We start from the raw sequence: 12,034 nt of genomic DNA, 5'->3' as shown, positions 1-12,034 counted from the left end.
CCACTTGCATTGGTGTGGTTCTGGCTTTTTATTTTGTCTTTTCAATCTGGAGACTTCTGTCCTTTCATTTGGGAAATATTCTTGGATTACTTCTTTAGTAATTTACTTCTGTCTATATTATCTTTTCTCTCTTGTGGAACTCAGATTAGTCTGCAGATTTCTGGATTGATCTTCTGATTTTCTTTCTTGCTCTCTTTGCTGTCCTCCCTCCCTCCTTCCTCCTTCCTCCCTCCATCCCTTCCTTCCTTCCTTCCTTCCTTCCTTCCTTCCTTCCTTCCTTCCTTCCTTCTTTCTCCCACTGTCTATCTCTTTGGTTTGTGTTCTGTTTTTCTGGGAGAATTCCTTAACTCCATGTTCTGACTTATCTGTTGAAATTTTTATTTCAAAAAGTGTTACCTAATTGTCTGAACGCTTCTTTGGTTTATCACCTCCTGTTCCTGCTTCATAGATACAATTCATTTCTTATCTCTGTAGATATTCTAGCTTCTTCTTTTGCCTGTGAACACTTTCCTTCTGTGCTTTGCCTTTTATGTCAGAGGCTTTCCCCAAGTGTCTGATCATTTAATATTTAGGAGTGAGGCCCAAAAACACCAGTTGGAAGGTCTGTGTGCATGGTGGGCAGGACCCCAGGTTGGCCTCAGTGGAGGGAAGATGGGGAGCCACAGTTTTGTTATGAGGCCCCCAAGTGTCATTACCATTTGGCCAGTGGCCTTGAGGGTGTATTTTTTTTCCTTTCCTTAGGGAGGGGACCCTACCACATTCCCCCCATTGATGCTCGGACCCCTCTATTTTGGGTCAAAGAGCATCATCTTGGTTTAGAGGTTTATACTTTTATAACATCACTACATGAGTGGCCATCTTTTTTAAAATCATGTCCTCAGTGAGACTGAGACAACCAGGGGAACTAAGCAGTGTAGGATTAAGCACCCTTCCAGAATTAGGAGGATAATTTTTATGAGAGTTTTGAATCCCTCGAAAGTTGAAAACCATCCTCTAAATAACTCCCCGGGGTTTTAACTGTTTCAGGTCTGGCTGGGGGCAGAAGTCCTTTTCATTTCCTCTGTGATCTCTTCTATGACCTTTTTTTAAAAAATTATCTATCTGTAGGCAGCAGGTGCCCAGCTTAAACTTTTTATGAACTCCTCCCTCAGAAGCAAGCAGGTAGTCTAAGGCCCGGCGATTTTGATAGATGGCATTGTGCATTTCGGTTTGCTGCTTGGCCGGTAAGTCAAGCGCTCTGGCGGTTTCATTGGTGATAATTTCTACAACTGCTTGCAGCCTGATTATGCGGGTTAGCATGCAGGTGGGAGTGTGGTGGTCCCGGCACCGTCCTCTGCCCAGGTGGCAGGGCCACAATATTGGATTATACGCTCGGGAGGCCATTCGTCGTCTTTTAATTGCTGATTTGTGGGACACGCCACTTCCTCTGAGTCTCCCTGTCCCCACACACTTGGACTCCCAAACGTCTCCCTCTGGCAAGCGCGAGCAGGAAGAGAGGTGGACAAAGAGCTCCCAGCACACGTGACCCTGATCAGCCTGGGGGGAGGGCCGTGTAGGCTGTCCTGCCACGTATCTAGGACAGTCCACCTGGACCCGCCATTTGATGGCTGCGCTGACACTGTCCCAGGCCTCTCAGGGAAGAGAGAAGTTAGACAAGGGGTGGGGATCTGGTTCAAGGTGATCTGGGGTCCCCCACCATTGGGTTTTCCTGGCAGTTAAGTTATAAAGTCTTTGGCCTAGGCAGGTTAAGTTTTTAACAGAGACGACGATGAACTTTGCCCCACCAGGCAAGAAGGTTTTTCCCAATAATTGAGCTTTAGAGAAGCCAAACCCCAGCAGGACTGGGGTGTTTTGTTTTACTGTTAAGGTTTGTGGGGATCAGATTTTCTAGTCTCTCATGGCCATTGTTTTCCCGTGTTGGCACCAACGAAGCATCCTGTCCACGAGAGGCAGGTGAGTGAGTGTTCACAGAAACCTCTCCCCACGTTTGCAGCCGGCCCGGGCGGCCTCGGCCAATCCTGTGGCAAAGAGTAGAGCAAGAATCACAACAAGAGCAAGAAACAGGGCGTGACAGTGCGTCACAGCATGGAAACATCTAGAAAATAAGGACAGTCTTTTGTCCCACCAGACCTTCGATTCCCCTTCGATTCCTCAAGCTCCTGGCGTGCATAGCTCAGTCAGCTTCCGGAGTGACTAAAGCAGGGCTGCGGTCTCCCGGAGCCTCTGGAGTGGCAGAACCTTCCGTGTGGTCAGCTTGCGCGGCGTGGATGGATCAGGAAAGCACTCCCGGCTTCGAGATGCCGGCTTCGCTCTGCCGTAGTGAATCCAGGGACCCACTTCGGCCACCTTTCCTGCGGTAGGGGTGGACAAAATGACAGTGAACGGGCCCCTCCAGAGGGGCCTTAGGGGTTGGGCACTCCAGTCCTTCACCCACACAGCATCTCCTGGTTAAAGGGGCGAGCGTCTGTGGTCAGACTCGCAGGGAATCGCTCCCTGACCCCGTGGTGTAAGGTGGTTAGGGTAGAGCCGAGGGCCCGCATCTGTGCTCGCGGGGTTAGATTGTCTATCTCATTTAGATCCCCCCTCATGCCCTTGGTATTGGGGGGAGGGCGCCCATACAGGGTTTCATAAGGGGAGAACCCCGTGGGCTTCTTCAGCCTCCCACCTGCGGCTGCAGTCTGCCTCCCGGAAGGTCCCTGATCTCTCCCTGCCTGATGTTAACCCTTCCCTATTCACTCCTCCCCTGGAACAGGGCCTGTGACTGGTTAGAGAACAGGGACGATGACCGCTCTGGCTTCTTCAAGCTGGTAAGGGGCGGTGCGGGGGTACAGCAGTCAGAGTCAACCCAAGGGTCAGCCCAGTGGCCACGGTATGGTTGACAGGGAGGCTGGCAGGCATGAGGCGGCATAAACATGAGCAGACGTGAAGAGAAAAACACAAAGTAAAGATTCTGCCGGCCAGCAAGACGGCATCTTAAGATGGCGTCTACGGTTTCCAAACCCGCCGGACAATCTCGGAGAGACCCTGACTTTGTAAACAACACACATCAGGGAATCTCTCATAACCCAGGTGATGGAGAAGCAGGAGCATTAAGTAATCAGTGGTGGCTCTGTTTCCAGGAGTTTGGCCCTAACTTAGTTTAAAAAAACTTTTTTAAAGCCCCTGATGCTGGTGAGGTGTTATTTGGAGTTTTGCTGAGTATAAGCAGACAATGTGCTTTACTTTGAGGTGTAACACTTTTCCGAGAGCCAGGAGTCCGACTAGAGAAAGAGTCAAAGCAGTCGTTCACCCTTATTCATTTGCAGGTGTTTAGGGAAGCCATACCTGGGTATTACTTTATAAGGCAGAACTTTTATTACTTTCCGTGCCTTTTCTGTCTTGTAGGAGAAGGCCTTTACTCAGTTCGTGCAAGTATTGGTCCATACCGGCAGGTGTTGGGATTCCTTTGACCTTGGCATCTGAGTGAACCTAACTGTCAGTCTTCCCTGGACAGCCTCCGGTCCCTCGATTATCTGGGAGAGCAAGTTTGTGCTTGAAAGGAGTGTTTCTAAGATGCTGATATTCCTGGCACAACTGTCCTTGACGATTTTTTTTTTTTTTCTTCAGTAAACATCCTTTGGGCCCTTTGATAAGTTTCGTCCCTCCCTCAATGAAAGGCCTAATGCTGTGTTTTATTAATCTTTTTAGCTCTGTGAGCTCGGTAATCATAATTGCCCAGCTCTGTTTGTAACCATTCCAAGGGCTGGAAACAGACCCCAGAGCCTAGGAGTCAGACCCCAGTTTAGTTTCTTGGGGGGGTAGGTGGAATTGAGTCTTCCTTAATAATTGATATAGCGGCAAACTATTTTCCTGAACCCTGGTATCTACAGCCTACGACATCCAGGAATGCCCCAAAACTCACACAATTGTTTATTCGGAGTTAGTAGCACCACAGTCTCTAATTCAGTTATAATGTCCCTTCCCAGCAAGGGAGTAAGGCTCTCTGGCATTATCAGGAAAGAAAGAGAAAAAATTAGGTTTCCCAAAGACATCCCAGGGGCTGAGCGAAAACATTTAGTTACAAGTTTTCCGGAGACGCCTCTAATCGTCACGCTGTGTTTGGATGGTTGGAAAGGAGGACAGAAAAGTTCACTCTGGTCAATTTTTTTTAGAGTTACCCGAGGCTCTGGGTTTCTGGTGGACAGTTGGTTTAGGGGAGCCACCGTGAAGAGCCCTAAGCCCCGGTCAGTCCCTTCCAGGGACACTGGTTATCTGAGCCCTCACAGATACAGGGCCCCGAGGGCATTCAGATGTCCAGTGATCGTCTCCACAGAAGGGGCATAGCCTATGGGGTTTTCATTTCGGTTGTCCCATCTGAGGATGTTCTCATTTTAGTGCTCTGAATTCACGGCCGTATAAATGGCACTTGGGGCCAGGACCTCGGGAAGCCTGGTCTGACATAGTACGGAAGGCCACCACTAAGGCCTCAGATTTTTCTTTTTTTTTTAATTCTCCTCTTGATCCTGGTTGTAATATACCCAACTGGCAGCTCGTAAGATCTCCTCCTTCTGGACCAACAGCAAGTTTTTGCCGTTTTCTCCGAATATCTGGGGCCCATCGAGTGACAAATTTGTCTTTTAGAATCGTCTCAGCCTCAGGGGTGTCGGGGGGGATAGCCGTATATTTCATGAGAGCCCCCTTAACCTTTCCAGGCAGGCCACCAGGGTTTTATTATGTGTCTGTAAGACAGTGGCTACTTTAGCATAATTGAAAGGCTTAGCTTCAGACCTCCTGACCATATATAAAATTTCTTTTTAAAGATTTTCCTTTATAAACCTTTTACAATTTTACTTTGCTTTTAGATTTGACCTAAGCCTTTTTTTTTCCCCTAAACAGCCAGTCTCATTTAGGACAAAATTACCTTTTTTTTTTTTTTTTTTTTTTAACCTTTAACAAAAAATGTATTTTCATTCCTTATATATTTTTTATATATCTACTTTTCCACACGCAGATTGCTTTCCTTATTTTCATCAGTCTTAACTGCATTTAGCAGAATTTTAACTCATAGAAACTTTAGTCTCCAGTGAAAACTAAGTATAACCAATTGTGACCTGTTACATCAGAACTTCTTAGATGGCAAGTTTTTGAATCAATTAAGCACAAAACATGTTTTCCCACAGATCCAAATATCCTTAGTTTTTTGCAACAAGTCAGAAGCACAAACCTACATATCTAATAATTAGTGCTTTAGCCTCTTATCTCGTTAGACATCCAATGAATTCAATCCCAATTTATCATGCAAGCAAAAACTAACGTTTTAGGTTACCAAAGACTTTGAAAGCTATCTTTTTTTTTTATTTTTTTAATTAGTTTTTTTTATTTTTGAGAGGCAAAAAGAGAGGGAGACACAGAATCCGAAGCAGGCTCCAGGTTCTGAGCTGTCAGCACAGAGCCCAATGCAGGGCTCAAACTCACGAACCGTGAGATCATGACCTGAGCCAAGTCAACCGACTGAGCCACCCAGGAGCCCCTTTGAAAGCTATCTTAACAATTACTCATGAAAACTATGAGACAGACGAAATTAACCATCACTTTAAGCCATCCTTTTGTTAACAAACTGGAACAGAGATAACGTGAGCTCATTTGACCTTTAGCAAATCTAGGGAGAGTAAAAGTTCTTTCTTATTTAATGTTGATAAGCATTCTTTATCTCAAACCAACAAACTTAAATTGGCTTAAACATTGAATACGTTTTACTTGGGTCCACATAAGACAGTTTGTTCCCCGTGGTTGATTTTTCCCTGGGAAGTTGGTGGGGAAATCTGACTTCGGGGGTCTTTGCTCCTCGACCTCTGGGGAGGTCAAACTCCAGGTTTGTTTTGTTTTGTGTTTTGTTTTGTTTTGTTTTGTTTTGTTTTGTTTTGTTTTGTTTTCCACAGGTGGAATTAGGCAGTCAGTGTCAGTCCGGAGAAGCCAGGGAATTTCCCTGAAACAAAGGGAGTTTAAGCAGCTGCTTGGGAATATTCCTTGAGGTCCCCATTCTGAGGTAGAGTAACCAGAGACAGTTGGCTCTAATCATCACAGTCATTGACCCAGCAAATGAGGGAGAGACAAGTCCCCGCACAGTCACATGGCGACTCCAACCCACCGCCGAGCGCCCAGTGCCTTAGAGTTGTGGCTTTGTTCCTTGTCCCTTTTTTTTTTAAATTTTTTTTTCAACGTTTATTTATTTTTGGGACAGAGAGAGACAGAGCATGAACGGGGGAGGGGCAGAGAGAGAGGGAGACACAGAATCGGAAACAGGCTCCAGGCTCCGAGCCATCAGCCCAGAGCCTGACGCGGGGCTCGAACTCCCGGACCGCGAGATCGTGACCTGGCTGAAGTCGGACACTTAACCGACCCCTCCTTGTCCCTTTTGGAACAGCTAGGGCAGCTCCGGGAGGTGATCAAGCTCCCCTTCTGCCTCTCAGGGGCAGGTCTGCCGAAACGAACCTGGGTTCTTACCAGTCTGACGGGCGGCACTCCCTGTGCTGGTTCCTGAGCCTCACGGGTTCCGCTGGCACACATGGGGTCCTCGCCCCGGCCAGAGGGCTAGTCTCGCAAAGATCAAGCGATCCCCTGGTGCCAGGTGAGCTGCCTCTCCCGGCGCCCCAGGGTTCTCATCCCTGGTGACAAAAGAGGTGGAAACGCAGCACCGTCTCTGAATCCCGGACGAGCCCCCAAGTCATGCAGCAGGATTTTCACACAGAGTCGTGACGTCAAGGCTTTTCTTTCCTGGAAGCAACTTTATTCCTGCCAGCACCGCTCAGTTGGGTTCCTACCCAAAGAACTGAGTCCCAAACACCACGTGGCGTAGTTTTTTAAATATATTTTCTACTTCCTTGTCTCCCGTATATGGTAACATGCAAACATGCAGTCTGATTCAGTGGTCTCCTGTTACAAGGTCGTGAGGGATGCTGTCACATAGGCGTTTGGCCAGGTTGCCTTGAGGTTTTTTTTTGTTTTGTTTTTTTCTTTCCTTAGGGAGGGGACTCTACCACAAAACAGGGTTCCTGTTTTTAAAAAAAAGTGGTGGGTCAGATTTGGCCCGTGGGCTGTAGTTTGCTGATGCCCCACAGGTCTAGAGCAAGAATCTGCTTGCTTCTGGTTGAAGGAAGGTTTTCAGCTTTGTCTTGCTAACTCAGTCACCCTGTTTTCCACCTTACAAAAACTCGTTGACATTTCTCCTCTGCTGCTATCTTTTCTCCCACTCACTTTATCCCTGTGGAATTTACAGCTGTTTTCCCCCTCTGTAGTTATTTTCACGTTGTTTTCAGTAGCGGAGACAAATGCATATGTTTGTTAGGTCCACAAGTTTTTAAGCTTTTTCTTTCAAAATAATTCCAAACTTAAAAGTTGTTGCAAGAATGGTACAAAGAGCTACCATACGCCCTTTACCCAGTTACAAATTGTTAATACTTCACAGCATTTCCTTTATAATTTCCCCCTCCCTCCTTCTATAGATAGATAGATAGACAGATAGATACAACCATTTCAGACCTGGTGTTCTATTCACTACTCCTTAAATACTTAAGTGTAGTTTAAAAAAAAATTTTTTTAATGTTTATTTTTGAGAGAGAGAGAGAGACAGAGTGTGAGCAGGGGAGGGGCCGAGAGAGAGGGAGACACAGAATCCGAAGCAGGCTCCCGGCTCTGAGCTATCAGCACAGAACCCGATGCAGGGCTCGAACCCACAGACCTTGAGATCGTGACCTGAGCTGAAGTCAGATGCTCAACCAACTGAGCCACCCAGGTGCCCCTTCAGTGTATATTTTCTAAGAGCACAGATATTCACTCAGAAAAGAACTCAATTTTCCAAGATTTATAATGCCGTTGTTGAATCTACAGACCTTTCTCAGATGTCCCCCATAAGTCCTTTCTAGAACTGTTCTCAGCCCAGGGCCAGGTCCAGGTACAACACTGGGGTTGGTTTTCAGGACTCTATAGCCTCCTTTAATGAGGAAAAGCCTGTCAGCCTTGTTTTGTGTTTCGTGACACTGACGTTGTTTTGACATTGCCATTTTTGGAGATACAGGCCGTCAGTTTGTGGAACGTTACTTAATTTGGGTTTTGGGTGATTTTTCTCATGTGTTCATTTTTTTTTTTTTTTAATTTTTTTTTCAACGTTTATTTATTTTTGGGACAGAGAGAGACAGAGCATGAACGGGCGAGGGGCAGAGAGAGAGGGAGACACAGATTGGAAACAGGCTCCAGGCTCTGAGCCATCAGCCCAGAGCCCGACGCGGGGCTCGAACTCACGGACCGTGAGATCGTGACCTGGTTGAAGTCGGACGCTTAACCGACTGCGCCACCCAGGCGCCCCTCATGTGTTCATTTTTGACATAAAGAATGCTGTTTCCTTTGTGGTGAATCCGGAACTGATCTACAATTTTTATTTAAGATTGCCCCCCACCCCCACCCCCCGGAAATCATTTTTCATTCTACTTGAGGTTCCTGGAAACTTTCCAGATGTTACAAGCACAGAACAGTCTTTGTTCTGATTTTTTTTTTTTTTTAATCTAATGTATTCTAGAGGTCCCATTATATCCACTCTTTTGCTTCATAAACCTTTTCGGTGGCTTTTGACACATGACAGTGAATACATGACTGTCTAAACTTTGCCCTGTTGACTGGGACTCTGCCTTATTTATTTATGGACTGCATATACACAGACTGCGATTGGAAATGCCTTGCACTATCGTAGATTTCATATTCCAGTGCTGGGCGGATGATGTAACCAAGGAGGAGGGTGTTAGGACACAGCAGTGAGCCCTGAGGTGACAGTCTCACCGCAGTTACTTGGTTTTATTTCTTTAATCTTTTATTTTTAGTTTATTTATTTAGAGAGAGAGAGAGAGAGAGCACAAGCAGGGGAAGGGCAGAGAGAGGGAGAGAGAGAAGCCCAAGTGGGCTCCAGCACCATCAGCCCAGAGCCTGATGCGGGGGTTGGAACTCAAGAACCTTGAGATCCTGACCTGAGCTGAGATCAAGAGTCAGATGCTTAACCCACTGAGCCCCCCAGGCGCCCCCACTGTAGTTCGTATAAAAACAGTTACTGAAATGTAATTCACACACTATGAAATCCACCCTCCTAAAGTGTACCGTTCAATGGGGCGTGCAGCCATCACCAGGACCTAATTTTAGGGTTAGAAGGCGATTGCCATCCTCACGCCAGTTGTACGGTGATTTGTTACAGCAAATTTGAGTCCCTTGGTGAACCGGCCAGAACTTCTATGTGAAAGATTTGGGGGAAGGTTGGCGTGTGTGTGTGTGTGTGTGTGTGTGTGTGTGTAACGACAAGTTTTGGAAGAGTATAGAGATGCCAGGGCCCGCAGGGTGACAGAAGGCTCCTGCAGGAGGGCACCACTTCCGGGTGCGGCGCGAGCAAAGGCCTGGAGGCAGCGACGGTCCCGTGTGTCCGCTGGCCAGAAGCAGCCTCTCTGGCTGCAGGGGAGAGTCCAGGGCGGAGGTGAGCGGCCAGGCAGGGGGCCGAGGGTAAGTCAGTCCGCGGCACCCCGCCCCCCGCGACAGGCCATCCGCCGGCTGAGGCTTGAGGGTGCCCGGCGTGGGGACAGTCGCCTGTGGAGCGCGGGAGCGAGGCGCCGCGGGGGCGTGAGCAGGTTACCGACCCTGGGCCGTCCCAGGGCCAAGGTCCGGGGATCGGTGCCCGCGGGAGCACTCAGCCCAGCACCCGCCGCTCCCGAGTCGGCGCCGCAGACCCGGGTCCTCACCGGGAGGGCCGCGAACGAGCCCCGCTTTCGTGCACACCGCGTGGAAGTGTGCCAGCGCGTGGCCGCGCGCGTGGGCGAGGTGCAGGGGCGGCGAGGTCTGCGGGGAAGAAGCGGGAAGGACACGCGGCGTGCGAGCCACACACCCCCCCGCCCCGAGACAGTCCGCCGAGGGGCCGCGCTCGGACGCGCCTGTGCGCGAGCAGGTGCGCGGCGGCGCGCAGGTGACGCGCCCTTCTCGGGTCGCCCGGGTAACCCGGCCGGGTCGTCCCTAGGCCGTGGGCCCCGCCCCCGACCGCCCCTCGGGGCCGAGCCTGGGCGGGATCAGCGCGGGGGCGCCCGGGGCGGCGGAGCCACAGTCCCAGCGAGCGCGCGCCGGAGCCTGGGGCCTGGAGCCGACGACCGTAAGAAGCGCGGGCTGGGGGCGGACGCGTCGGGGGGGCGACTGGGGGCGCGCGCTGGGGGGACGGGTGTCTGGGCGCGATTCCGGGGGGAAGAGTGGGTGAGGGGGCGCGGTTCCGCGGGGGGCGGGCTCGGGGTGGGGGGTGCAGTGTGACTTACTCTCGCTTCGGGGACCCGCGTCTGCACCCGACGGAGGGCCTGGCGCGCCCATGCCTGCCCCCTCCGTGCCCCCGGGGCTGAAGGGGCGCGGCGGCGCCCCCCCTCCCCCGCCCCGCACTCTCTCCCCGAGAGTTCTGCTAACAGGGTGCGTCGCGCCCCGCGGTGAAAAGCACGTGTTTGTCTCTGGACCCCTAAACCCTGCTTGGATCTTGAGTTTGGAAGGCGCTTTCTTGCCTTCGCTGTCCGCCGCCCCCGCCCCCGGGGGGAAAGGGGTGCCTACAGCCACCTGAGGGGACCCGGGCCTGGGTCCCAGTTCGCCGTGTGGCCCTGAGTTGCACCCGCCCCTTTCTGAAGCCTAGGCGAGGCGGGATCGTGGGGGCAGCGGCTCTAGCAGTGGTCAGGCGCAGTTTGACTTTTTTCTCCACCTGCTCCCTCCCGCCCCCCACCCCCCACCCCATAATCCTCGGGGTCCGCAAAGCCTGGATGTGCCCTGCGCCCGCGTGGGCAGACACCCCTCCCCCTTTCTAGACTTCCCTCTCCCTGCCCGGGCAGCACCCCGGCTGCGGGGCGGGCAGGCCTGTGCATTCGGGGTCCCTGCTGTCCGTTCAGCGCCTTTGCTCGGATTTGTGATCTCTGGTGGGAAATTGCTGAGGACACTGACAAAAGCTGTTTCTGTGACCCTCCGGGGCATCGCCAAGAGCAACCGTTCTCAGGAGGCCTCGGGGGCTCCAGAAAGTAACACTGGCCTCTGCCCCGATGGCTGGAGGTTGTTGCCTGAGCGAGTAGGGGCTGGAGGGCAGAGCCCCACTGGGCCTGGCTTAGTAAGAAGTTCTGGGATTGTTCAGCATTTTTCCCAAACGTCCGCACTTGGAGGGCCATGTGAGGACACTCTTGTTTCCCTGAGGAAGTGTGGACTGTGCTCAGGGGCGCCTTCTGCCCTGGGCGGCGGGGGGGGGGGGGGCTCAGCAGGGAACGTGGACTCACTGGGCTCCCAGGTTTGCTGGGGAGAGGCGGACAATAAAATAAACTTGTAAAATGTAGAGTACGTGTGCCGTCGGGTGTAGAGCCCTGGAAGAGGGAAGGGGGGTGTCCGATGAAAGGGATGCCTCGTCTGAGAGATGGTGGTTGAATGACCCCGAGGAGTTGGGAGTGGCCGGTTGCCGTCGGGGGTGACAGTGCACCAGGCTGAGGGAAGAGCAGGGGCAAAGGCCCCGTGGCAGGAGCGGTCCTGGCATGGATGAGCTTTAGATCTGTTTGCTGCGTGCGGGCGGGCCTGGCTGCCAGCAGTGTCCTTTGGTGTGAATGACCTCCTGCATAAACTGAACCAGCTTGACAGCGAGAGGACTCAGAACTTCTGAACCTATGCTGCCTCTCCCCGACCCCCCAGTTCCAGGAACGGGAGGAGCTCCACGGCCAGTAACTGCCCAGCAGGGCGGCCGAGGTGAACCTCGACACCATCTGCTCCGACCCGCGTGGTCCCCTGTGCCTTAGGCACTCTGGCCAGACCGGCTTTGGGGAGCGGGGTGCCTGCCGGAAGTGACCGGATGCCCTTGGGCAGGGGGGCCTTTCAAGAAGGAGCACTGGCCATTGCAGGAAGCAGAGCACCTCCCCCAGGAGCCTCCCGCTCACGTCCGGGCATCAGCTGGAGTTCGCAGGGAGCCCCTGCCGTTGATCCGAGAGCCCAGCTTGCACAGGCTTCATAATCACCCACCCGACAGCTTTGACTT

At 51.6% G+C, this 12,034-nt stretch overlaps 1 protein-coding gene and 1 long non-coding RNA gene across 2 annotated transcripts in view; one reads left to right on the top strand and one right to left on the bottom strand.

The window, feature by feature from the left end:
* Positions 1–1,769: 1,769 nt before the first annotated feature.
* LOC147572779 (uncharacterized) lies at positions 1,770–8,001 on the bottom strand. Its single transcript, XR_015245930.1, has 3 exons — positions 7,869–8,001; positions 2,131–2,351; positions 1,770–2,018 (listed from the first exon to the last, which is right to left on the bottom strand). It is a non-coding gene; the product is annotated as an uncharacterized LOC147572779 (long non-coding RNA).
* A 1,993-nt stretch (positions 8,002–9,994) lies between these two features.
* The window catches only part of EPHX1 (epoxide hydrolase 1), a 138,341-nt gene continuing 136,301 nt past the window's right edge, over positions 9,995–12,034 (top strand). Inside the window, exon 1 of the mRNA XM_086694334.1 lies at positions 9,995–10,150. The gene's annotated coding sequence lies outside the window, so the exon portion shown is untranslated. The remainder of the gene's footprint in view (positions 10,151–12,034) is intronic.

The sequence above is a fragment of the Puma concolor genome, chromosome E4 (genome assembly GCF_028749965.1).
Source record: "Puma concolor isolate L17-30 chromosome E4, mPumCon1.1.hap2, whole genome shotgun sequence".
Classification (NCBI taxonomy): domain Eukaryota; kingdom Metazoa; phylum Chordata; class Mammalia; order Carnivora; family Felidae; genus Puma; species Puma concolor.
This window is presented reverse-complemented; position numbering and strand designations above follow the sequence as displayed.